Source organism: Carica papaya, chromosome 5 (genome assembly GCF_054855325.1).
Source record: "Carica papaya isolate Zhongbai chromosome 5, ASM5485532v1, whole genome shotgun sequence".
Classification (NCBI taxonomy): Eukaryota; Viridiplantae; Streptophyta; class Magnoliopsida; order Brassicales; family Caricaceae; genus Carica; species Carica papaya.
In genome coordinates this window covers 19,797,988-19,819,176 of record NC_142313.1, presented here as the reverse complement: position 1 = coordinate 19,819,176, position 21,189 = coordinate 19,797,988, and the positions used below count along the sequence as shown (strand labels likewise).

General features: G+C 45.7%; 5 non-coding genes and 38 pseudogenes across 5 annotated transcripts; all 43 read left to right on the top strand.

Moving 5' to 3' along the window:
- Nucleotides 1-265: 265 nt before the first annotated feature.
- LOC148254849 (5S ribosomal RNA) lies at nucleotides 266-384 on the top strand (annotated as a pseudogene).
- Nucleotides 385-485: 101 nt separating this feature from the next.
- On the top strand, nucleotides 486-604 carry LOC148254848 (5S ribosomal RNA; annotated as a pseudogene).
- A 207-nt stretch (nucleotides 605-811) lies between these two features.
- Nucleotides 812-930, top strand: LOC148254847 (5S ribosomal RNA; annotated as a pseudogene).
- A 558-nt stretch (nucleotides 931-1,488) lies between these two features.
- LOC148254846 (5S ribosomal RNA) lies at nucleotides 1,489-1,607 on the top strand (annotated as a pseudogene).
- An 880-nt stretch (nucleotides 1,608-2,487) lies between these two features.
- LOC148254845 (5S ribosomal RNA) lies at nucleotides 2,488-2,606 on the top strand (annotated as a pseudogene).
- Nucleotides 2,607-2,812: 206 nt separating this feature from the next.
- On the top strand, nucleotides 2,813-2,930 carry LOC148254844 (5S ribosomal RNA; annotated as a pseudogene).
- A 206-nt stretch (nucleotides 2,931-3,136) lies between these two features.
- LOC148254843 (5S ribosomal RNA) lies at nucleotides 3,137-3,255 on the top strand (annotated as a pseudogene).
- Nucleotides 3,256-3,460: 205 nt separating this feature from the next.
- Nucleotides 3,461-3,579, top strand: LOC148254842 (5S ribosomal RNA; annotated as a pseudogene).
- Nucleotides 3,580-4,140: 561 nt separating this feature from the next.
- Nucleotides 4,141-4,259, top strand: LOC148254841 (5S ribosomal RNA; annotated as a pseudogene).
- Nucleotides 4,260-4,788: 529 nt separating this feature from the next.
- LOC148254840 (5S ribosomal RNA) lies at nucleotides 4,789-4,907 on the top strand (annotated as a pseudogene).
- A 205-nt stretch (nucleotides 4,908-5,112) lies between these two features.
- LOC148254839 (5S ribosomal RNA) lies at nucleotides 5,113-5,231 on the top strand. Its single transcript, XR_015820461.1, has one exon. It is a non-coding gene; the product is annotated as a 5S ribosomal RNA (ribosomal RNA).
- Nucleotides 5,232-5,792: 561 nt separating this feature from the next.
- LOC148254838 (5S ribosomal RNA) lies at nucleotides 5,793-5,911 on the top strand. Its single transcript, XR_015820313.1, has one exon. It is a non-coding gene; the product is annotated as a 5S ribosomal RNA (ribosomal RNA).
- Nucleotides 5,912-6,117: 206 nt separating this feature from the next.
- LOC148254837 (5S ribosomal RNA) lies at nucleotides 6,118-6,236 on the top strand (annotated as a pseudogene).
- Nucleotides 6,237-6,443: 207 nt separating this feature from the next.
- Nucleotides 6,444-6,562, top strand: LOC148254836 (5S ribosomal RNA; annotated as a pseudogene).
- A 207-nt stretch (nucleotides 6,563-6,769) lies between these two features.
- Nucleotides 6,770-6,888, top strand: LOC148254835 (5S ribosomal RNA; annotated as a pseudogene).
- A 555-nt stretch (nucleotides 6,889-7,443) lies between these two features.
- On the top strand, nucleotides 7,444-7,562 carry LOC148254834 (5S ribosomal RNA; annotated as a pseudogene).
- Nucleotides 7,563-7,767: 205 nt separating this feature from the next.
- LOC148254833 (5S ribosomal RNA) lies at nucleotides 7,768-7,886 on the top strand (annotated as a pseudogene).
- A 207-nt stretch (nucleotides 7,887-8,093) lies between these two features.
- Nucleotides 8,094-8,212, top strand: LOC148254832 (5S ribosomal RNA; annotated as a pseudogene).
- Nucleotides 8,213-8,360: 148 nt separating this feature from the next.
- Nucleotides 8,361-8,479, top strand: LOC148254831 (5S ribosomal RNA; annotated as a pseudogene).
- A 560-nt stretch (nucleotides 8,480-9,039) lies between these two features.
- LOC148254830 (5S ribosomal RNA) lies at nucleotides 9,040-9,158 on the top strand (annotated as a pseudogene).
- A 206-nt stretch (nucleotides 9,159-9,364) lies between these two features.
- On the top strand, nucleotides 9,365-9,483 carry LOC148254829 (5S ribosomal RNA; annotated as a pseudogene).
- Nucleotides 9,484-9,687: 204 nt separating this feature from the next.
- Nucleotides 9,688-9,806, top strand: LOC148254828 (5S ribosomal RNA; annotated as a pseudogene).
- A 206-nt stretch (nucleotides 9,807-10,012) lies between these two features.
- On the top strand, nucleotides 10,013-10,131 carry LOC148254827 (5S ribosomal RNA; annotated as a pseudogene).
- Nucleotides 10,132-11,017: 886 nt separating this feature from the next.
- On the top strand, nucleotides 11,018-11,136 carry LOC148254826 (5S ribosomal RNA; annotated as a pseudogene).
- Nucleotides 11,137-11,567: 431 nt separating this feature from the next.
- Nucleotides 11,568-11,686, top strand: LOC148254825 (5S ribosomal RNA; annotated as a pseudogene).
- Nucleotides 11,687-11,891: 205 nt separating this feature from the next.
- On the top strand, nucleotides 11,892-12,010 carry LOC148254824 (5S ribosomal RNA). Its single transcript, XR_015820410.1, has one exon. It is a non-coding gene; the product is annotated as a 5S ribosomal RNA (ribosomal RNA).
- Nucleotides 12,011-12,870: 860 nt separating this feature from the next.
- LOC148254823 (5S ribosomal RNA) lies at nucleotides 12,871-12,989 on the top strand (annotated as a pseudogene).
- A 554-nt stretch (nucleotides 12,990-13,543) lies between these two features.
- LOC148254822 (5S ribosomal RNA) lies at nucleotides 13,544-13,662 on the top strand (annotated as a pseudogene).
- Nucleotides 13,663-13,867: 205 nt separating this feature from the next.
- On the top strand, nucleotides 13,868-13,986 carry LOC148254821 (5S ribosomal RNA; annotated as a pseudogene).
- Nucleotides 13,987-14,190: 204 nt separating this feature from the next.
- Nucleotides 14,191-14,308, top strand: LOC148254820 (5S ribosomal RNA; annotated as a pseudogene).
- A 559-nt stretch (nucleotides 14,309-14,867) lies between these two features.
- LOC148254819 (5S ribosomal RNA) lies at nucleotides 14,868-14,986 on the top strand (annotated as a pseudogene).
- A 206-nt stretch (nucleotides 14,987-15,192) lies between these two features.
- Nucleotides 15,193-15,311, top strand: LOC148254818 (5S ribosomal RNA; annotated as a pseudogene).
- A 207-nt stretch (nucleotides 15,312-15,518) lies between these two features.
- Nucleotides 15,519-15,637, top strand: LOC148254817 (5S ribosomal RNA; annotated as a pseudogene).
- A 531-nt stretch (nucleotides 15,638-16,168) lies between these two features.
- LOC148254816 (5S ribosomal RNA) lies at nucleotides 16,169-16,287 on the top strand (annotated as a pseudogene).
- A 560-nt stretch (nucleotides 16,288-16,847) lies between these two features.
- Nucleotides 16,848-16,966, top strand: LOC148254815 (5S ribosomal RNA; annotated as a pseudogene).
- A 205-nt stretch (nucleotides 16,967-17,171) lies between these two features.
- On the top strand, nucleotides 17,172-17,290 carry LOC148254814 (5S ribosomal RNA; annotated as a pseudogene).
- A 206-nt stretch (nucleotides 17,291-17,496) lies between these two features.
- On the top strand, nucleotides 17,497-17,615 carry LOC148254813 (5S ribosomal RNA). Its single transcript, XR_015820381.1, has one exon. It is a non-coding gene; the product is annotated as a 5S ribosomal RNA (ribosomal RNA).
- Nucleotides 17,616-18,174: 559 nt separating this feature from the next.
- On the top strand, nucleotides 18,175-18,293 carry LOC148254812 (5S ribosomal RNA). Its single transcript, XR_015820671.1, has one exon. It is a non-coding gene; the product is annotated as a 5S ribosomal RNA (ribosomal RNA).
- Nucleotides 18,294-18,498: 205 nt separating this feature from the next.
- Nucleotides 18,499-18,617, top strand: LOC148254811 (5S ribosomal RNA; annotated as a pseudogene).
- A 207-nt stretch (nucleotides 18,618-18,824) lies between these two features.
- Nucleotides 18,825-18,943, top strand: LOC148254810 (5S ribosomal RNA; annotated as a pseudogene).
- Nucleotides 18,944-19,148: 205 nt separating this feature from the next.
- On the top strand, nucleotides 19,149-19,267 carry LOC148254809 (5S ribosomal RNA; annotated as a pseudogene).
- An 868-nt stretch (nucleotides 19,268-20,135) lies between these two features.
- On the top strand, nucleotides 20,136-20,254 carry LOC148254808 (5S ribosomal RNA; annotated as a pseudogene).
- Nucleotides 20,255-20,567: 313 nt separating this feature from the next.
- On the top strand, nucleotides 20,568-20,686 carry LOC148254807 (5S ribosomal RNA; annotated as a pseudogene).
- Nucleotides 20,687-21,189: the final 503 nt, after the last annotated feature.

The window sequence follows — 21,189 nt, the reverse complement described above, 5'->3', positions numbered from 1 at the left end:
GTAACCTCTTGCGAACTCCTTATATTTCACCCATTTTCTTGGTAAGTCCTCGTGTTGCACCAATTTTTTAGCAGATGATTCTTTCGACGTTACGCGTGACTTGAATAATGGCCCGCAGGTTTATTCGAAAATGTGAGTCACGCCGCCATGGCCTTTTACTTTATATTTGAACGAGAACGGGAGGTGCAGTGCGCACAGACCAAACAGATGGCGGGAGGGGGAAGAAAGGAGAATGAGTGTATGTATTTGCAGCGCGAAATTAAACAGGTGCGATCATACCAGCACTAATGCACCAGATCCCATCAGAACTCCGCAGTTAAGTGCGCTTGGACGAGACTAGTACTCGGATGGGTGACCTCTTGCGAAGTCCTTATATTTCATCCATAACGAGAAAGAGAGGTGAATTGTGAACGCGCAAGGAAAGAAATAATGGGAGGGGTGAGGGAAGGAGAAGGAGTGTATGTATTTTCAGCACGAAATGAAACAGGTGCTATCATACCAGCACAAATGCACCGGATCCCATCAGAACTCCGTAGTTAAGTGTGCTTTGGCGAGAGTAGTACAAGGATGGGTTACCTCCTGGGAAGTTCTCGTGTTACACCCATTTATTTTTTCAGATGGGTCATTTGACGTTACGCGTGACTGGAACTATGGTCCGCTGGTTTATACGCAAATGTGAGTCAAGATGCAGGGGCATTTTAATTGATATTATAACGAGAAGAAGGGGTAAAGTGTGAACGCACCAGGAAACAAATGACGGGAGGGGGAAGAAATGAGAAGGATTGTATGTATTTGCAGCCTAAAATGAGACAGGTGTGATCATACCAACACATATGCACCGGATCCCATCAGAACTCTGTCGTTAAGTGTGCTTGGTCGATAGTAGTACTCGGATGGGTGACCTCCTGGGAAGTCCTCGTGTTGCATCCATTTTTTTCGAATGGGTCGTTCGACATTACGCGCGAATGGAATTATGAACGGCTGGTTTATTCGCAAAGGTGAGTCACGGTGCCGGGGCATTTTACTTGATATTAGAACGAGAAGAAGAGATGCAGAGTGCACGCACAAGGAAACAAATGACGGGAGGGGAGATGGAAGGAGAAAGAGTGTATGTATTTGCAGTGCAGAATGAAACATGAGCGATCATACAAGAACTAATGCAACGAATTCTATCAGAACTCCGCAAGTTAAGGGTGCTTGGGCGAGAGTAGTACTTGGATGGGTGACCTCCTACGAAGTCCTTATATTTCACCCATTTTCTTGGTAAGTTCTCGTGTTGCACCCTTTTTTTTTTCAAATGGGTCTTTCGACGTTACAAGCGACTAGAACTATGGTCCGCTGGTTTATACGCAAATGTGAGTCTCATAGGGGCATTTTAATTGATATTAGAACGAGAAGGAGAGGTGAAGTGTGAACGCACCAGGAAACAAATGACAGGAGGGGTAAGAAAGGAGAATGAACGTATGTATTTGCAGCGCGAAATGAAACAAGTGCGATCATACCAGCACTAATGCATCGGATCCCATCAGAACTCTGAAATGAATTGTGCTTGGGCGAGAGTAGTACTCGGATGGGTGACCTCCTGGGAAGTTCTCGTGTTGCACACATTTTTTTTTTCAGATGGGTCGTTCGATGTTACGTGCAACTCGAGCTATGGTCTGCTGGTTTATACGCAAATGTGAGTCAAGGGGTATTTTAATTGATATTAGAACAAGAAGGAGAGGTAAAGTGTGAGCGCACCAGGAAACAAATGACGGAAGGGGAAGAAAGGAGAAGGAGTGTATACATTTGTAGCTCGAAATGAAACAGGTGCGATCACACCAGCACTAATGCACCGGATCCCATCAGAACTGAGCAATAAAGTGTTCTTGGGCGAGAGTAATACTCGGATGGGTGACCTCCTGTGAAGTTCTCGTGTTGCACCCATTTTTTTTTGTATGGGTCGTTCGACGTTACGCGCGAATGGAATTATGAACCGCTGGTTGATTCGCAAAGGTGAGTCACGGTGCCGGGGCATTTTACTTGATATTAGAACGAGAATGAGAGATGCAGAGTGGACGCACAAGGAAATAAATCACGGGAGGGGGAATGGAAGGAGAAAGAGTGTATGTATTTATAGCGTAGAATGAAACATGAGCGATCATACCAGCCCTAATGCAACGGATTCTATCAGAACTCTGCAAGTTAAGGGTTCTTGGGCGAGAGTAGTATTAGGATGGGTGACCTCCTGCGAAGTCCTTATATTTCACCTATTTTCTTGGGAAGTCTTCGCGTTGCACCCATTTTTTTGCAGATGATTCTTTCGACGTTAAGCACTACTTGAATTATGGTCCGCAGGTTTATTCGCAAATGTGAGTCACAGCGCCATTGCATTTTGCTTTATATTTGAACGAGAACGGGAGGTGCAGTGCGCACGCACAAGGAAACAAATGACGGAAGGGGGAAGATAGGAGAAAGAGTGTATGTATTTGCAGCGCGAAATTAAACAGGTTCGATCAAACCAACACTAATGCACCGGATCCCATCAGAACTCCGCAGTTAACTGTGCTTGGGCGAGAGTAGTACTCGGATGGGTAACCTCCTAGGAACTCCTCGTGTCACACTAATTTTTTTTCAAACGCGTCGTTCGACGTAACGCGCGACAGGATCTATGGTCCGCTGGTTTATGCGCAAATGTGAGTCAAGAAGCAGGGGCATTTTAATCGATATTAGAACGAGAAGGAGAGGTGCAGTGTGAACGCACAAGGAAACAAATGACGGGAGGGGGAAGAAATGAGAAGGAGTGTATGTATTTGCAGCGCGAAATTAAACAGGTTATGATCATACCAGCACTAATGCACCGGATCCCATCAGAACTTCGCAGTTAGTGTGCTTGGGCGAGAGTAGTACTCGGATGGGTATCCTCCTGGGAAGTCCTCGTGTCGCACCAATTTTTTTTTAGACGGGTCGTTCGACGTAACGCGCGACTGGAACTATAGTCCGCTGGTTTATACGCAAATGTGAGTAAAGAAGCAAGAGCATTTTTATCAATATTAGAACGAGAAGGAGAGCTGCATTGTGAACGCACAAGGAAACAAATGATGGGAGGGGGGAGGGAAGGAGAAGGAGTGTATGTATTTTCAGCACAAAATGAAAGAGGTGCAATCATACCAGCACAAATGCACCGTATCCCATCTGAACTCCGCAGTTAAGTGTGCTTTGGTGAAAGTAGTACAAGGATGGGTTACCTCTAAGGAAGTTCACGGGTTGCACCCATTTTTTTTCAGATGGGTCGTTCGACGTTACGCGTGACTGGATCTATGGTCCGCTGGTTTATACGCAAATATGAGTCAAGATGCAGGGGCCTTTTAATTAATATTAGAACGAGAAGAAGAGGTGAAGTGTGAATGCACCAGGAAACAAATGACGAGAGGGGGAGGAAAGGAGAAGGAGTGTATGTGTTTGCAGCGCGAAATTAAACAGGTGCAATCATACCAGCACTAAGCCACCGGATCCCATCAGAACTCCGCAGTTAAATGTGCTTGGGCGAGAGAAGTACTCTGATGGGTGACCTCCTGTGAAGTCCTCGTTTTGCACCCATTTTTTATCGGATGTGTCATTCGACGTTACACACGAATGGAATTATGAACCGCTGGTTCATTCTCAAAGGTGAGTCACGGTGCCGGGGCATTTTACTTGATATTAGATCGAGAAGGAGAGATGCAGAGTGCATGCACAAGAAAACAAATAACGGGAGGGGGGATGGAAGGAGAAAGAGTGTATGTATTTGCAACGCAGAATGAAAGATGAGCAATCATACCAGAACAAATGTAACGTTTTCTATCAGAACTCCGCAAGTTAAGGGTGCTTGGGCGAAAGTAGTACTCGGATGGGTGACCTCCTGCGAAGTCCTTATATTTCACCCATTTTCTTGGGAAGTCCTCGTGTTGCACCCATTTTTTTGCAGATGATTCTTTCGATGTTACGCGCGACTTGAATTATAGTCTGTAGATTTATTTGCAAATGTGAGTCACAGCGCCGTGGTCTTTTACTTGATATTTGAATGAGAATGGGAGGTACAGTGCGCACACACAAGGAAACAAAGGACGGGAGGGGTAAGAAAGGAGAAGGAGTGAATGTATTTGCAGCGCAAAATTAATCAGGTGCGATCATACTAGCACTAATGCACCGGATCCCATCAGAACTCTGCAGTTAAGTGTGTTTGGGGGAGAGTAGTACTCGAATGGGTGACCTCCTGGGAAGTCGTCGTGTTGCACCCATTTTTTTTTGGGTGGGTCGTTCGACGTTACGCGCGAATAGAATTATGAACTGCTAGTTCATTCGCAAAGGTGAGTCACGGAGCTGGGGCATTTTACTTGATATTAAAACGAGAAGGAGAGATGCAGAGGGCACGCACAAGGAAACAAATGACGGGAAGAGCGATTGAAGGAGAAAGAGTGTATGTATTTGCAGCGCGAAATTAACAGGTGCGATCATACCAGCTCTAATGTATCGGATCCCATCAAAACTCCGCAGTTAAGTGTGCTTGGCCGAGAGTAGTACACGGATGGGTGACCTCCTAGGAAGTCCTCGTGTGGCAACCATTTGTTTTCAGACGGGTCGCTCGACCTGACGCGCGACTGGAACTATTGTCCGCTGGTTTATACGAAAATGTGAGTCAAGACGCAGGGGCATTTTAATTGATATTAGAAGAAGAATAGGAGGTCTAATTTGAACACACCAGGAAACAAATGACGAGAGGGGGAAGAAGGGACAAGGAGTGTATGTATTTGCAGCGTGCAATTAAATAAGTGCGATCATACCAGCACTAATGCACCAGATCCCATCAGAACTCCGCAGTTAAGTTTGCTTGGGCGAGAGTAGTACTCGGATGGGTGACCTCCTGGGAAGTACTCGTGTCGCACCAATTTTTTTTCAGACGGGTTGTTCGACGTTACGCGCGACTGCGACTATGGTCTGCTGGTTTATACGCAAATGTTAGTCATGGCGCCATGGCATTTTACTTTATATCTGAATGAAAATTGGAGGTGCAATACGCACGCACAAGGAAACAAAAGACGGGAGGGGGAAGAAAGGAGAAGGAGTGTATGTATTTGCAGCGTGAAATTAAATAGGTGCGATCATACCAGCACTAAAGCACCGGATCCCATCAGAACTCCGAAGTTAAGTGTGCTTGGGCGAGAGTAGTACTCGGATGGGTGACCTGTTGGGAAGTCCTCTTGTTGCACCAATTTTTTTCGGATGGGTCATTCGACGTTACGCGCAAATGGAATTATGAACCGCAAGTTCATTCGCAAAGGTGAGTCACGGTGCCGGGGCATTTTACTTGATATTAGAACGAGAAGGAGAGATGCAGAGTGCACACACAAGGAAACAAATGACGGGAAGGGGGATGGAAGGAGAAAGAGTGTGTGTCTTTGCAGCGCAGAATGAAACATGAGCGATCATACCAGCACTAATGCAACGGATTCTATCAGAACTCCGCAAGTTAAGGGTGTTTGGGCGAGAGTTGTACTAGGATGGGTGACCTCCTGCGAAGTACTTATATTTCACCCATTTTCTTGGGAAGTTCTCGTGTTGAACCCATTTTTTTTTCAGATGGGTAATTCGACCTTACGCGCGACTGGAACTATGGTCCACTGGTTTATACGTAAATGTGAGTCACGGCGCCGTGGCATTTTACTTGATATTTGAACGAAAATGGGATGTGCAGTGCGCACGCACAAGGAAACAAATGACGGGAGGGGGAAGAAAGGAGAAGGAGTGTATGTGTTTGAAGCGTGAAATTAAATAGGTGCGATCATACCAGCACTAAAGCACCGGATCCCATCAGAACTCCGCAGTTAAGTGTGCTTGGGCGAGACTTGTACTCGGATGGTTGACCTCCTGGGAAGTCCTCGTGTCGCACCAATTTTTTTTCAGACGTGTCGTTCAACGTTACGCGCGACTGTAACTATGATCCGCTAGTTTATACGCAAATATGAGTCAAGAAGCAGGAGAATTTTAATCGATATTAGAACGAGAAGAAGAGGTGCTGTGTGAACGCATAAAGAAACAAATTATGGGAGGGGGGAGGGAAGGAGAAGGAGTGTATGTATTTTCAACATGAAATGAAACAGGTGCAATTATACCAGCACAAATGCACCAGATCCCATCAGAACTCCGCAGTTAAGTTTGCTTTGGCGAAAGTAGTGAAAGGATGGGTTACCTTCTGGGAAGTTCTCGTGTTGCACCCATTTTTTTTTTCAGATGGGTCGTTCGACGTTACGCGCGACTGAAACTATGGTCCACTGGTTTATACGCAAATGTGAGTCAAGTCGTAGGGGCATTTTAATTGATATTTGAACAAAAAGGAGAGGTGAAGTGTGAACGCACCAGGAAACAAATGACGGGAGGGGGTAGAAAGGAGAATGAGTGTATGTATCTATAGCGCGAAATGAAATAGGTGCGATAATACCAGCACAAATGCACCGGATCCCATCAGAACTCTGCAGTTAAGCGTGCTTGGGTGAGAGTAGTTCTCGGATGGTTGACCACCTGAGAAGTTCTCGTGTTGCACCCATTTTTTTTTTCAGATTGGTCGTTTGACGTTACGCTTGACTGGAACTATAGTCCGTTGGTTTATACGCAACTGTGAGTTAAGACGCAAGGGCATTTTAATTGATATTAGAACGAGAAGGAGAGGCGAAGTGTGAACGCACTAGGAAACAAATGACGGGAGGGGGAAGAAAGGATAACGAGTATATGTATTTGCAGCGCGAAATGAAACCGGTGCGATCATACCAGCACTAATTCACCGGATCCCATCGGAACTCCGCAGTTAAGTGTGCTTGGGCGAGAGTAGTTCTCGGATGGTCAACCACCTGAGAAGTCCTCGTGTCGCACCCATTTTTTTTGGATGGGTCATTCAACGTTACGCGCGAATGGAATTATGAACCACTGGTTCATTCCCAAGGTGATTTACGGTGCCGGGGCATTTTACTTAATATTAGAATGAGAATGAGAGATGCAGAGTGGACGCACAAGGAAACAAATTACGGGAGGGGGGAAGGAAGGAGAAAGAGTGTATGTATTTGCAGCGCATAATGAAACATAAGCGATCATACCAGCACTAATGCAACGAATTCTATTAGAACTCCGCAAGTTAAGGGTGCTTGGGCGAGAGTAGTACAAGGATGGGTGACCTCCTGCGAAGTCTTTATATTTAACCCATTTTCTTGGGAAGTTCTCATGTTGCACCCATTTTTTTGCAGATGATTCTTTCGACGTTACGCGCGACTTGAATTATGCTCCGCAGGTTTATTCGCAAATGTGAGTCATGGCACCGTGGTATTTTACTTGATATTTGAACGAGAACGGGAGGTGCAGTGCGCACGCACAGGAAACAAATGACGGGAGGGGGAAGAGAGGAGGAGTGTATTTATTTGCAGCGCGAAATGAAACAGGTACGATCATACCAGCACTAATGCATCGGATCCCATAAGAACTCCGCAGTTAAGTGTGCTTGGGCGAGAGTAGTACTAGAATTGGTGACCTCCTGGGAAGTCCTCGTGTCGCACCAATTTTTTTTCAGACGGGTCGTTCGATGTTACGCGCGACTGGAACTATGGTCCGCTGGTTTATACGCAAATGTGAGTCAAGAAGCTGGAGTATTTTAATCGATATTAGAACGAGAAGGAGAGGTGCAGTTTGAACGCACAATGAAACAAATAATGGGAGGGGGAGGGAAGGAGAAGGAGTGTATGTATTTTCAGCACGAATTGAAACAGGTTCGATCATACCAGCACAAATGCACCAGATCCCATCAGAATTCCGCAGTTAAGTGTGCTTTGGCGAAAGTAGTACAAGGATGGGTTACCTCCTGGGAAGTTTTCGTGTTGCACCCATTTTTTTTCTCAGATGGGTCGTTCGACGTTACGCGCGACTGGAACTATAGTCCGCTGGTTTATACGCAAATGTGAGTCAAGAAGCTGGAGTATTTTAATCGATATTCGAACGAGAAGAAGAGGTGCAGTTTGAACGCACAATGAAACAATGATGGGAGGGGGGAGGGAAGGAGAAGGAGTGTATGTATTTTCAGCACGAAATGAAACAGGTTCGATCATACCCGCACAAATGCACCAGATCGCATCAGAATTCCGCAGTTAAGTGTGCTTTGGCGAAAGTAGTACAAGGATGGATTACCTCTTGGGAAGTTTTCGTGTTGCACCCATTTTTTTTCTCAGATGGGTCGTTCGACGTTACGCGCGACTGGAACTATGGTCCGCTGGTTTACACGCAAATGTGAGTCAAGACGCATGGGCATTTTAATTGATATTAGAACGAGAAGGAGTGTATGTATTTGCAGCACGAAATGAAAAAGGTGCGATCATACCAGCACAAATGCACCGGATCCCATCAGAACTCTACAGTTAAGTGTGCTTGGGAAAGAGTAGTACACGGATGGGTGACCTCCTGAGAAGTCCTCGTGTTGCACCCATTTTTTATCTGATGGGTCGTTCGACGTTATGCGCTAATGGAATTATGAACCGCTGGTTCATTCGCAAAGGTGAGTCAAATTGCCGGGGCATTTTACTTGATATTAAAACGAGAATGAGAGATGCTGAGTGCATGCACAAGGAAACAAATGATGGGAGGGGGGATGGAAGGAGAAAGAGTGTATGTATTTACAGCGCAGAATGAAACATAAGTGATCATACCAGCACTAATGCAACGGATTCTATCAGAACTCCACAGGTAAGGGTGCTTGGGTGAGAGTAGTACTTGGATGGGTGACCTCCTGCGAAGTCCTTATATTTCTTCCATTTTCTTGGGAAGTCATCGTGTTGCACCCATTTTTTTGCAGATGATTCTTTCGACGTTACGCGCGACTTAAATTATGGTCCGCAGATTTATTCGCAAATGTTAGTCACGGCGCCGTGACATTTTAATTGATATTAGAACGAGAACAGGAGGTGCAGTGCACACGCACAAGGAAACAAATGACGGGAGCGGGAAGAAAGGATAATGATTGTATGTATTTGCAGCGCGAAATTAAACAGGTGCGATCATACCAGCACAAATGCACCGGATCCCATCAGTACTCCGCAGTTAAGTGTGTTTTGGCGAAAATAGTACAAGGATGGGCTACCTCCTTGGAAGTTCTCGTGATGCACCCATTTTTTTTTCAGATGGGTCGTTCGACGTTACGCCCGACTGGAACTATGGTCCGCTGGTTTATACACAAATGTGAGTCAAGACGCGACGGCATTTTAATTAATATTAGAACGAGAAGGAGAGGTGAAGTGTGAACGCACAAGGAAACAAATGACGGGAGGGGGCAGAAAGCAGAAGGTGTGTATGTATTTGCAGCGCGAAAATTATCAGGTGCAATCATACAAGCACTAATTCACCGGATCCCATCAGAACTCTGCAGTTAAGTGTGCTTGGGCGAGAGTAGTACTAGGATGGGTGACCTGTTGGGAAGTCCTTGTGTTACACCTATTTTTTTCGGATGGGTCGTTCGACGTTACGCGCGAATGGAATTATGAACCGCTGGTTCATTCGCAAATGTGAGTCACGGTGCCGTGGCAATTTACTCAATATTAGAATGAGAACGGGAGGTGAAGCACGCACGCACAAGGAAACAAATGACGGGAGGGGAAAAAAAGGAGAAGGAGTGTATGTATTTACACTGCGAAATAAAACAAGTGCGATCATACTAGCACTAATACACCGGATCCCATCAGAACACTGCAGTTAAGTGTGCTTGGGCGAGAGCAGTACTTGGATTGGTGACCTCCTGGGAAGTCCTCGTGTCGCACCAATTTTATTTCAGATGGGTCGTTCAAAGTTACGCGCGACTGGAACTATGGTCCGCTGGTTTATACGCAAATTTGAGTCAAGAAGCAGGGGCATTTTAATCGATATTAGAACGAGAAGGAGAGGTGCAGTTTTAACGCACAAGGAAACAAACGATGGGAGGGGGGATGGAAGGAGAAGGAGTGTATCTATTTTCAGCACGAAATGAAACAAGTGCGATCATACCAGCACAAATGCACCGGATCCCATCAGAACTCCGCAGTTAAGTGTGCTTTGGCGAAAGTAGTATAAGGATGGGTTACCTCTTGGGAAGTTCTCGTGTTACACCCATTTTTTTTTTTCAGAAGGGTCGTTCGACGTTACGCGCGACTGGAACTATGGTCCGCTGGTTTATACATAAATGTGAGTCAAGACGCAGGGGCATTTTAATTGATATTAGAACGAGAAGCAGATGTGAAGTGTGAACGCACCAGGAAACCAAAGATGGGAGGGGGAAGAAATGAGAAGGAGTGTATGTATTTGCAGCAGAAAATGAAACATGTGCGATCATACCAGCACTAATGCACCGAATCCCATAAGAACTCCGCAGTTAAGTGTGCTTGGTCGAGAGTACTGCTCGGATGGTGACCTCCTGGGAAGTCGTCATGTTGCACCCATCTTTTTTCGAATGGGTCGTTCGACGTTACGCGCGAATGAAATTATGAACCGTTGGTTCATTCGCAAAGGTGAGTCACGGTTCCGGGGCATTTTACTTGATTTTAGAACGAGAAGGAGAGATGCAGAGTGCACGCATAAGGAAACAAATGACGAGAGGGGGATGGAAGGAGAAAAAGTGTATGTATTTGCAGCGCAGAATGAAACATGAGCGATCATACCAGCACTATTGCAACGAATTCTATCAGAACTCCGCAAGTTAAGGGTGCTTGGGCGAGAGTAGTACTTGTATGGGTGACCTGCTGCGAAGTCCTTATATTTCACCCATTTTCTTGGGAAGTCCTCATGTTGCACCCATTTTTTTATAGATGAATCTTTCGATGTTACGCGCGACTTGAATTATGGTCCGCAGGTTTATTCGTAAATGTGAGTCACGGTGCCGTGGCATTTTATTTGATATTAGAACGAGAATGGGAGGTGCAGTGCGCACGCACAAGGAAACAAATGACGGAAAAGGGAAGAAAAGAGAAGGAGTGTATGTGTTTGCAGCGCAAAATTAAACAGGTGCGATCATACCAGCTCTAATGCACCCGATCCCATCAGAACTCCGCAGTTAGGTGTGCTTGGGCGAGAGTAGTATTCGGATGGATGACCTCCTGGGAAGTCCTCGTGTTGCACCCATTTTTTTTCGGATGGGTCGTTCGACGTTACGCGCGAATGAGATTATGAACCGCTGGTTTATTCGCATAGGTGAGTCACGGTACCAGGGAATTTTACTTGATATTAGAATGAGGTGGAGAGATTCAGGGTGCACGCACAAGGAAACAAATGACGGGAGGGGGATGGAAGGAGAAAGAGTGTATGTATTTGCAGCGCAGAATGAAACATGAGCGATCATACCAGCACTAATAAAACGGATTCTATCAGAACTCCACAATTAAGGATGCTTGGGCGAGAGTAGTACTAGGATGGGTGACCTCCTACGTAGTCCTTATATTTCACCCATTTTCTTGAGAAGTTGTCGTATTGCACCCATTTTTTTTCAGATGGGTCGTTCGATGTTACGCGCGAATGGAATTATGAACTGGTGGTTCATTTGCAAAGGTGAGTCACGGTGCGATCATTCCAGCTCTAATGCACCGGATCCCATCAGAACTCTGCAGTTTTGTGTGCTTGGGCGAGAGTAGTACTCGGATCGATGACATCTTGGGAAGTGCTCGTGTCGCACCAATTTTTTTTCAGAAGGGTCGTTCGATGTTACGCGCGATTGGAACTATGGTCCGCTGGTTTATACGCAAATGTGAGTCAACACGAAGGGGCATTTTAATTGATATTAGAACGAGAATGAGAGGTGAAGTGTGAACGCACCAGGAAACAAATGACGGGAGGGGGAAGAAGGGAGAAGGAGTGTATGTATTTGCAGCGCGAAGTGAAACAGGTGCGATCATACCGGCACTAATGCACCGGATCCCATCAGAACTCCGCAGTTAAGTGTGCTTGGGCGAGAGTAGTACTCGCATGGGTGACTTCCTGGGAAGTCCTCGTGTTGCACCCATTTTTTTTTTTATGGGTCGTTCGACGTTACGCTCGAATGGAATTATGAACTGCTGGTTCATTCGCAAAGGTGAGTCACGGTGCTGGCGCATTTTACTTGATATTAGAATGAAAAAGAGAGATGTAGAATGGACGCACAAGGTAACAAATTATGGGAGGGGGGATAGAAGGAGAAAGAGTGTATGTATTTGCAGCGTAGAAGGAAACATGAGCGATCATACCAGTACTAATGCAACGTATTCTATCAGAACTCCGCAAGTTAAGCGTGCTTGGGCGAGAGTAGTTCAATGATGGGTTACCTCCTGGGAAGTCCTCGTGTCGCACCAATTTTTTTTTCAGACGGGTTGTTCGACGTTAAGCGCGACTAGAACTATGGTCCGCTGGTTTATACGCAAATGTTATTCAAGAAGCAGGGGCATATTAATCGATATTAAAACAAGAATGAGAGGTGCAGTGTGAACGCACAAGGAAACAAATGATGGGAGGGGGGAGGGATGGAGAAGGAGTGTATGTATTTGCCGCGCAGAATGAAACATAAGCGATAATACCAGCACTAATGCAACGGATTCTATCAGAACTCCGCAAGTTAAGGGTGCTTGTGCGAGAGTAGTACTAGGGTGGGTGATCTCCTGTGAAGTTCTCGTGTTGCACCCTTTTTTTTTTTCAGATAGGTCGTTCGACGTTACGCGCGACTGGAACTATGGTCCGCTGGTTTATACGCAGATGTGAGTCAAGACGCATGGACATTTTAATTGATATTAGAACGAGAATGAGAGGTGAAGTGTGAACGCACCAGGAATCAAATGACGGGAGGGGGAAGAAAGGAGAAGGAGTGAATGTATTTGCAGCGCGAAATGAAACAGGTTCGATCATACCAACACTAATTCACCGGATCCCATCAGAACTCCGCAGTTAAGTGTGCTTGGGCGAGAGTATCACTCGGATGGGTGACCTCTTGGGAAGTCCTCGTGTTGCACCCATATTTTTTCGGATGGGTCGTTCGACGTTACGCGAGAATGGAATTATGAACCGCTGGTTCATTCGCAAAGGTGAGTAACAGTGCCGGAACTTGATATTAAAACAAGAAGGAGAGATGCAGAGTGGACGCACAAGGAAACAAATGACTTGAGGGGGGACGGAAGGAGAAAGAGTGTATGTATTTGCAGCGCAGAATGAAACATGAGCGATCATACCAGCACTAATGCAACAGATTCTATCAGAACTCCGCAAGTTAAGGGTGCTTGGGAGAGAGTAGTACTAGGATTGGTGACCTTCTGCGTAGTCCTTATATTTCAACCATTTTCTTGGGAAGTCCTCCTGTTGCACCCATTTTTTTGCAGATGATTCTTTCGACGTTACGAACGACTTGAATTATGGTCCGCGGGTTTATTCAAAAATGTGAGTCACGACACCGTGGCATTTTACTTAATATTAGAACGAGAACGGGAGGTGCAGTGTGCACGCACAAGGAAACAAATGACGAGAAGGGGAAGAAAAGAGAAGGAGTTTATGTAATTGGAGCGCAAAATTAAATAGGTGCGATCATACAAGCACTAATGCACCGGATCCCATCAGAACTTCGTAGTTAAGAGTGCTTGAGCGAGAGTAGAACTCGGATGAGTGACCTCCTGGGAAGTCCTCGTGTCGCACTAATTTTTTCTCGGATGGGTCATGCGACGTTACCCACAACTGGAACTATGGTCCGCTGGTTTATACGCAATTGTGAGTCAAGAAGCAAGGGCATTTTAATCGATATTAGAACGAGAAGAAGAGGTACAGTGTGAACGCACAAGGAAACAAATGATGGGAGGGGGGAGGGAAGGAGAAGGAGTGTATTTTTTTCATCACGAAATGAAACAGGCGCGATCATACCTGCACAAATGCACCGGATCCCATCAGAACTCTGCCGTTAAGTGTGCTTTGGCGAAAGTAGTACAAGGATGGGTTACCTACTAGGAAGTTCTCGTGTTGCACCCATTTTTTTTTTCAGATGGGTCGTTCCACGTTACGCGTGACTGGAACTATGGTCCACTGGTTTATATGCAAATGTGAGTCAAGACGCAAGGGCATTTTAATTGATATTAGAACAAGAAGGAGAGGTGAAGTGTGAACGCACCAGGAAACAAATGACGGGAGGGGGACGAAAGGAGGAGTGTATGTATTTGCAGCGCCAAATTAAACAGGCGCGATCATACTAGCACTAATGCACCGGATCCCATCAGAACTCCGCAGTTAAGTGTGCTCTGACGAGAGTAGTACTCGGATGGGTGACCTCCCCGAAGTCCTCGTGTTGCATCTATTTTTTTCGGCTGAGTCGTTCAACGTTACGCGCGAATGGAATTATGAACTGCTGGTTCATTCGCAAAGTTGAGTCACGGTGTCGTGGCATTTTACTTGATACTAGAACGTGAAGGAGAGATGCACAGTGTACGCACAAGGAAACAAATGACAGGAGGGGGGATGGAAGGAGAAAGATTGTATGTATTTGCAGCGCAGAATGAAACATTAGCGATCATACCAGCACTAATGCAACGGATTCTATCAGAACTCCGCAGGTAAGCGTGCTTGGGCGAGAGTAGTTCTAGGATGGGTGACCTCCTGCGAAGTCTTTATATTTCACCAATTTTCTTGGGAAGTGCTCGTGTTGCACCCATTTTTTTGCAGATGATTCTTTCGACGTTACGCGCGACTTGAATTATGGTCCGCAGGTTTATTCGCAAATGTGAGTCACAGCGCCGTGGCATTTTACTTGATATTTGAACGAGAACGTGAGGTGCAGTGCGCACGCACAAGGAAACAAATGACGGGAGGGGGAAGAAAAGAGAAGGATTGTATGTATTTGCAGCGCAAAATTAAACAGGTGCGATCATACAAACATTAATGCACCGGATCCTATTAGAACTCCGCAGTTAAGTGTGCTTGGACGAGAGTAGTACTCGGATGGGTGATCTCCTGGGAAGTTCTCGTGTCGCATCAATTTTTTTTCAGACGGGTCGTTCGACGTTACGCGCAACTGGAACTATGATCCGTTGGTTTATACGCAAATGTGAGTCAAGAATTAGGGGCATTTTAATAGATATTAGAACGAGAAGGAGAGGAGCAGTGTGAACGCACAAAGAAACAAATGATGGGAGGGGGGAGGGAAGGAGAAGGAGTGTATTTATTTTCAGCACGAAATGAAACAGGTGCGATCACACCAGCACAAATGTACCAGATCCCATCAGAACTCCGCAGTTAAGTGTGCTTTGGCGAAAGTAGTACAAGGATGGGTTATCTCCTGGGAAGTTCTCGTGTTCCACTAATTTTTTTTTTCAGATGGGTCATTCGACTTTACGCGCGACTGGAACTATGGTCCGTTTGTTTATACGCAAATGTGAGTCAAGACGCATGAGCATTTTAATTGATATTAGAACGAAAAGGAGAGGTGAAGTCTGAACGCACAAGGAAACAAATGACGGGAGGGGGAAGAAAGGAGAAGGAGTGTATGTATTTGCAGTGCGAAATGAAACAGGTGCGATCATACCAGCACTAATGCACAAGATCCCATTAGAATTCCGCAGTTAAGTTTGCTTGGGCGAGAGTAGTACTCGGATGGGTGACCTCCTGGGAAGTCTTCGTATTGCACCAATTTTTTTTTGGATGGGTTATTCGACGTTACGCGCGAATGGAATTATGAACCGCTGGATCATTCACAATGGTGAGTCACGGTGCCGGGGCATTTTACTTGATATTAGAACGTGAAGGAGAGATGCAGAGTACACGCACAAGGAAACAAATGAGGGGAGGGGGGATGGAAGGAGAAAGAGTGTATGTATTTGCAGCGCAAGATGAATTATGAGCGATCATACCAGAACTAATGCAACGGGTTCTATCAGAACTCCGCAAGTTAAGGGTGCTTGGGCGAGAGCTGTACTAGGATGGGTGACCTCCTGCGAAGTCCTTATATTTCACCCATTTTTTTGCAGATGATTCTTTAGACGTTACGCGCGACTTTGATTTTGGTTCGCAGGTTTATTTGCAAATGTGAGTCACGGCGCCGTGCTATTTTACTTGATATTTGAACGAGAACGTGAGGTGCAGTGCGCATGCAAGAGGAAATGAATGACGGGAGGGGGAAGAAAGGAGAAGGAGTGAATCTATTTGCAGCGCGAAATTGATTAGGTGCGATTAGACTAGCACTAATGCACCGGATCCCATCAGAACTCCGTAGTTAAGTGTGCTTGGGCGAGAGTAGTACTTGGATGGGTGACCTTTTGGGAAGTCCTCGTGTTGCACCCATTTTTTCTCGGATGGGTCGTTCGACGTTACGCGCGAAAGGAATTATGAACCGCTGGTTCATTTGCAATGGTGAGTCACGGTGCCGGGGTATTTTACTTGATATTAGAATGAGAAGGAGAGATGCAGAGTGCACGCACAAGGAAACAAATGACGGGAGGGGGGATGGAAGGAGAAAGACTGTATGTATTTGAAGGGCAGAATGAAACATGAGGGATCATACCAGCACTAATGCAACGGATTCTATCAGAACTCCGTAGGTAAGGGTGCTTCGGCGAGAGTAGTACTAGGATGGGTGACCTCCTGCGAAGTCTTTATATTTCACCCATTTTCTTGGGAAGTCCTCGTGTTGCACCCATTTTATTGCAGATGATTCTTTCGACATTACGCGCGACTTGAATTATGGTCCACAAGTTTATTCGTAAATGTGAGTCACGGCGCTATGGCATTTTACTTGATATATGAACGTGAATTGGAGGTGCAATGCGCACGCACAAGGAAACAAATGATGGAAGGGGGAAGAAAGGAGAAGGATTGTATGTATTTGCAGCGCATAATTAAACAGGTGCGATCATACCAACACTAATGCATCGGATCCCATCAGAACTCCAAAGTTAAGTGTTCTTGGGTGATAGTAGTACTCGGATGGGTGACCTCCTGGGAAGTCCTCGTGTCGCACCAATTCTTTTTCAGACGGGTCGTTCGACGTTACGCGTTACTGGAACTATGGTCCGCTAGTTTATACATAAATGTTAGTCAAGAAGCAGCGGCATTTTAATCGATATTAGAACGAGAATGAGAGGTGGAGTGTGAACGCACAAGGAAACAAATGGTGGAAGGGGGAGGGATGGAGAAGGAGTGTATGTATTTTCAGCACGAAATGAAACAGGTGCGATCATACCAGCACAAATGCACCGGATCCAATAAGAGCTCCGCAGTTAAGTGTGCTTTGGCGAAAGTAGTACAAGGATGGGTTACCTCTTGGGAAGTTCTCGTGTTGCACCCATTTTTTTTTCAAATGGGTCGTTCGATGTTACGCGCGAGTTGAACTATGGTCCACTGGTTTATACGCAAATGTGAGTCAAGATGCAGGGGTATTTTAATTGATATTAGAACGAGAAGTAGAGGTGAAGTGTGAACGCACCAGTAAACAAATGACGTGATGGGGAAGAAAGGAGAAGGAGTGTATGTATTTACAGCGCGAAATTAAATAGGTGCGACCATACCAGCACTAATGCACCGGATCCCATCAGAACTCCGCAGTCAAGTGTGCTTGGGTGAGAGTAGTACTCGGATGGGTGACCTCCAGGGAAGTCCTCGTGTTGCACCCTCTTTTTTTCGGATGGGTCGTTCGTCGTTACGCGCGAATAGAATTATGAACCGCTGATTCATTCGCAAAGGTAAGTCACGGTGCCGGGGCATTTTTCTTGATATTAGAACGAGAATGAGAGATGCAGAGTGCACGCACAAGGAAACAAATGACGGAAGGGGGATGGAAGGAGAAGGAGTGTATGTATTTGCAACGTAGAATGAAACATGAGCGATTACAGCAGCACAAATAAAACGGATTCTATCAGAACTCTGCAAGTTAAGGGTGGTTGGGCGAGAGTAATACTAGGATGGGTGACCTCCTGCGAAGTCCTTATATTTCACCCATTTTCTTGGGAATTCCTCGTGTTGCTCCCATTTTTTTCAGATTATTCTTTTGACGTTACGCGCGACTTGAATTATGGTCCGCAGGTTTATTCGCAAATGTGAGTCACGGAGCCGTGACACTTTACTTGATATTAGAACGAGAACATGTGGTTCAGTGCGCACGCACAAGGAAACAAATGACGAGAGGGGGAAGAAAGGAGAATGAGTGTATGTATTTGCAGCGCCAAATTAAACAGGTGCGATCATACCAGCACTAATGCACCGGATCCCATCAGAACACCGAAGTTAAGTGTGCTTGGGCGAGAGTAGTATTCTGATGGGTGACCTCCTGGGAAGTCCTCGTGTCGCACCAATTTTTTTTCAGACGGGTCGTTCGACGTTACGCGCGACTGGAACTATGGTCCGCTGGTTTATACGCAAATGTGAGTCGAGAAGTAGGGGCATTTTAATCTATTTTAGAACGAGAAGGAGAGGTGCAGTGTGAATGCACAAGGAAACAAATGACGGGATGGGGGAGGGAAGGAGAAGGAGTGTATGTATTTCAACGCGGAATGAAACTGGTGCGATCATACCAGCACAAATGCACCGGATCCCATCAGAACTCCGCAGTTACGTGTGCTTTGGTGAAAGTAGTAAAAGGATGGGTTACCACCTGGGAAGTTCTCATGTTGCACAAATTTTTTTTTTCAGATGGGTAGTTCGACGTTATGCGCGACTGGAACTATGGTCCGCTGGTTTATACACAAATGTAAGTCAAGACGCAGGGGCATTTTAATTGATATTGGAACGAGAAGGAGAGTTAAAGTGTGAACGCACCAGGAAACAAATGATGGGAAGGGGAAGAAAGGAGAAGCAGTGTATGCATTTGTAGCGCGAAATGAAACAGGTGCGATCACACCAGCACTAATGCACCGCATCCCATCAGAACTCCGCAATGAAGTGTGCTTGGGCGAGAGTAGTACTCGGATGGGTGACCTCTTGGGAAGTTCTGGTGTTGCACCCATTTTTTTTCGTATGGGTCATTCGACGTTACGCGCGAATGGAACTATGGTCCGCTGGTTTATACACAAATATGAGTAAAGACGCAGGGGCATTTTAATTGATATTAGAACGAGAAAGAGAGGTGAAGTGTGAACGAACCAGGAAACAAATGACGGGAGGGGGAAGAAATGAGAAGGAGTGTATGTATTTACAGCGCGAAATGAAACAGGTGCGATCATACCAGCATTAATGAACCAGATCCCATGAGAACTCCGCAGTTAAGTTTGTTTGGGCGAGAGTAGTACTCGGATGGGTGACCTCCTGTGAAGTCCTCGTGTTGAACCCATTTTTTTCCGGATGGGTCGTTCAACATTACGCGTGAAAGGAATTATGAACCGCTGGTTCATTCGCAAAGGTGAGTCACAGTGCCGGGGCATTTTACCTGATATTTGAACGAGAAGGAGAGATGTGGAGTGCACGCACAAGGAAACAAATTACGGGAGGGGGGATGGAAGGAGAAAGAGTGTATGTATTTGCAGCGCATAATCAAACATGAGCGATCATAGCAGCACTAATGCAACAGATTCTATCAGAACTCCGCAAGTTAAGGATGCTTTGGCGAGAGTAGTACTAAGATGGGTAACCACCTGCGAAGTCCTTATATTTCATCCATTTTATTGGGAAGTCCTCGAGTTGCACCCATTTTTTTGCAGATGATTCTTTCGACGTTACGTGCGAGTTGAATTATGGTCCGTAGGTTTATTTGCAAATTTGAGTCACGGCGCTGAGGCATTTTACTTGATATTAGAACGAGAACAGGAGGTAAGGAAACAAATGACGGGTGGGGGGAGAAAGGAGAATGTGTGTATGTATTTGCAGCACAAAATTAAACAAGTGCGATAATACCACCACTAATGCACCGGATCCCAAGAGAATCCCGCAGTTAAGTGTGCTTGGACGAGAGTAGTACTCGGATTGGTGACCTCCTGGGAAGTCCTCGTGTCGCACCAATTTTTTTTCAGACGGGTCGTTCGACGTTACGCGCGACTGGAACTATGGTCAGCTGGTTTATACGCAAATGTGAGTCAAGAAGCAGGGGCTTTTTTATCGATATTAGAACGAGAAGGAGAGGTTGAGTGTGAACGCACAAGGAAACAAATTATGGGAGGGGGGAGGGAAGGAGGAGTGTATGTATTTTTAGCACAAAATGAAACAGGTGCGATCATACCAGCACAAATGCACCAGATCCCATTAGTACTCCACAGTTAAGTGTGCTTTGGCGAAAGTAGTACAAGGATGGGTTACCTCTTTGGAAGTTCTCATGTCGCACCAATTTTTTTTTTCAGATGGGTCGTTCGACGTTACATGTGACTAGAATTATGGTCCGCTGGGAGTAGTACTCAGATGGGTGACCTCCTGGAAAGTCCTCGTGTCGCACTAATTTATTTTCATACGGGTTGTTCGACGTTACGCGCGACTAGAACTATGGTCTGCTGGTTTATACGCAAATGTGAGTCAAGAAGCAGGGGCATTTTAATTGATATTAGAACGAGAAGGAGAGGTGAAGTGTGAACGCACCAGGAAAAAAATGACGGGAGGGGGAAGAAATGAGAAGGAGTGTATGTATTTGCAGCGCGAAATGAAACAGGTGTGATCATACCAGCACTTACGCATCGGATCCCATCAGAACTCCGCAGTTAAGTGTGCTTGGTCGAGAGTAGTACTCAGATGGGTGACCTCCTGGAAAGTCCTCGTGTTGCACCCATTTTTTTTCGTATGGGTCGTTCGACGTTACGGGTGAATGGAATTTTGAATCGCTGGTTCATTCGCAAAGATAAATCATGGTGCCGGGGCATTTTACTTGATATTAGAACGAGAAGGAGAGATGCAGAGTGCACTCACAAGGAAACAAATGACGGGAGGGGGGATGGAAGGAGAAAGAGTGTATGTATTTGCAGGGCAGAATTAAAAATGAGCGATCATACCAGCACTAATGCAACGGATTCTATCAGAACTCCGCAAGTTAAGGGTGCTTGGGCGAGAGTAGTATTAGGATGGGTAATCTCCTGCAAAGTCCTTATATTTCATCATTTTTCTTGGGAAGTCTTCGTGTTGCACCCATTTTTTTGCTGACGATTCTTTCGACGTTACGCGGGACTTGAATTATGCTCCACAGGTTTATTCGCAAATGTGAGTCACGGTGCCGTGGCATTTTACTTGATATTAGAATGAGAACGGGAGGTGCAGTGTGCACGCACGAGGAAACAA